This window comes from Oreochromis aureus, linkage group 14, assembly GCF_013358895.1.
Source record: "Oreochromis aureus strain Israel breed Guangdong linkage group 14, ZZ_aureus, whole genome shotgun sequence".
NCBI lineage: Eukaryota > Metazoa > Chordata > Actinopteri > Cichliformes > Cichlidae > Oreochromis > Oreochromis aureus.
In genome coordinates, this window is record NC_052955.1 from 4,848,018 (window position 1) to 4,850,665 (window position 2,648).

Here is a 2,648-nt window from a genome sequence, read left to right on the forward strand (position 1 = left end):
CATTTATTTTTATTTTTGTTTTTATTTTTGTTTTTTGCCTGTCCCATTTGGATCTTTATCCATCAGAATTGTTGCTTGAAGGCCAAGAAAGATGCCATGTTGGTCCATTTGATTGACCTTTATTATAATTATGTATTTATTTTATTTTATTATCGGTTGTTACAGACGGGACAGACATGACTGGGGGATAGGACAGGGAGAAGGAAAGAATGAAAGAAAGAGAGGGAGAGAAAGAAAAATAGAGGGGAGAAGAGATGATGAGAAAGGGGGGAAGGAACAAAAAGAAAAACAAAGAAAACACCTGGTGTAATGAACCGCTGATCTGTACCTTAAGTCATCCTTGCGGGGGTTGTCGGAACTGGATGCGCAGTCGCACTAAGGACAGATGTGCTCTGAGGCATGCCCCGTAACGTGTATGAGCGGTCTGTCGTGCGGCAGGAATAAGTTGTACAAAGTCCATGTAAGTTACGATAATACTTTGATAAGTATGATGTGTGTTTCTAATGTAAGGTATGTTGCTGCGTTTGTATTGTGAGCTATCTGAAAACCTTTTTGTTCTGTACTTACGTTACGTACATCCATGTGCTATTTTTTAGCTTAGACATGTGTGTCACACAAGCTAGCAGCATCCCATGAGAAACGGGCCGAAGTGTTTAAGTGTTCACCGGAGTTTGCACCCTTGGCAAGCGGAATGAGGTATGTGATGAGAGGTGATCTGTTGTTATATTTTATTTAACCGAGCTGTGTAACCCCTTGATGCTGTTTGAAGTAACCCCTTTTTGTTTTATTTAATCTGTGACTGTATATCTCAGAATTACTTGTTTGAACTTACCTGAATTAACTTAAGCTCATTGTTGTTATTGTTCATTGTTATACTTCAAAAGGACTGTAAAGGTATCAATTCTTTTCTGTTTTTATAGTTTTCACGGTGCTCAATGTCCAGAGAATGAGCCGTGTGTGGTGAGGAAATAAATGGCTGCACCCGTTAGAGACTCTTCTGTCGTTCTTGATGCCAAGGGCTGCTACACCTGGATCACCTGTATGGAGAGAAATAAACCAGAAGAGAAATCAAACAAAAAAGAGCAACATAATAAATACATGTTATCATCGTTTATTATTATTTTTATTTTTCAATTTTTGGTGGTGGTAGAGTTTAAATGTTGTTATTTTTTTAAAATATTTTATTTTAATTAATTAAAATGAAAACTATGAATTAAAAAGTTACGATATTAACAGCACGATGACAACAACAACAGCAACAACTGCTATTATGACTATTATAAATAATATTATTACTATTATTATGTAGCACGTAGTATTCAATAATGTAATTTTATTTACTGAACATTAAAACGAAAATTTACTATTTAACAATAAATATTAATATGATGAAAAACGTTAAGTGAACATGTGTGGTCCCGCTGCTCTGCACAGCCTTCAAACAGATTTCTTTTATTTACAGCAGCGGTCCCCAACCCCCGGGCCACGGACCGGCACCGGTCCGTGAGTCATTTGGTACCAGGCCGCGAGACTTGAGGTTCGGGTGTGAAATCGATGCTCTTCAGAGGTTTTAGCGTTATTTTTTAAAATCTTTTTTATCGTTAACTCAGTTTCCCTGGGTCTTTTCCCATGTGTTTTCAATAAATCTTCTTTTTTTTTGGCACGGGTACTGGTTTTATTTTGTTGTATTTATCCTCGACACCTTAAAGGCCGGTCCTTGAGAATATTGTCGGACATAAACCGGTCCGTGGCACAAAAAAGGTTGGGGACGCTGGTTTACAGAACTGACGGGACTCCAGGAAACAAACCAAGTCAGTGTTTAAGTGGAGACTCATCAACAGACCCGGGCTATCTTTTCATCATCTGGATTCACTTACCTTTACGTTTGTAATCAGGATAAACTGTCACACAGAGTTTGTTATCAGCTCTCTAACCCAGGGTCTTCCCTGCACGCTTACATGAAAGGGGTGGAGTTTGGCAGGATTGAGAAAAAGATGCCTGCCAGCAGATTTTTTGCCTGGGCTCCAACAGACTTCAGAATCACCCCTGCAGCTTGCATAGGAAATATATAAAAAACCTTTTCTGCCTTCAGCAGAGGATCTTTATCTCACTGTTTATCACTCACAGGATACTGGAAAGGGAGGTGTTGGCAGCATCTGACCAATCAAAAAAGGGTAAATTCACACATAATATGACTTGTCTTCATGCCTAAAATGTTTTTATGCTTGATTCAATTTAGCTGTTAAGTGTCTGTTACTCTGCTGGTGCCGGTTAAGTTCCAGATTAGAGATCAGCAGGTATGAAATCACGACATACTGACCAATCAGTTCTCCAGAAAATAGTGTCACTATTCCTGGAAGATCCCTTTGACTTCTGTTGGGGGGGACGAGAGGGTCTAAAGTTTCATTTTTGTTTAATGTCTTTGTGTTTCACTAATGAGCATCAGTAAGAAAAAAACGTGTTCTTAGATGCAACTTTTTTCCTTTGATGTTTTTTTTCTGTTGTCAGCAAACAACCATTAAATTTTCTATAAGCATTAATATCCAACATTAGACACCTTCACTGCATTTGCTGAGCTCATATCAAATCTTTACACAGACTAAGCCTGTGCTTGAGTTCTGTTTTCATATTTAATCTTTACTCACAAA

At 38.2% G+C, this 2,648-nt stretch overlaps 1 long non-coding RNA gene across 1 annotated transcript; it reads left to right on the forward strand.

Moving 5' to 3' along the window:
* The first annotated feature begins 357 nt into the window (after nucleotides 1–357).
* On the forward strand, nucleotides 358–1,115 carry LOC120443492. Its single transcript, XR_005615458.1, has 3 exons — nucleotides 358–460; nucleotides 597–696; nucleotides 921–1,115. It is a non-coding gene; the product is annotated as an uncharacterized LOC120443492 (long non-coding RNA).
* The last annotated feature ends 1,533 nt before the right edge of the window (nucleotides 1,116–2,648 follow it).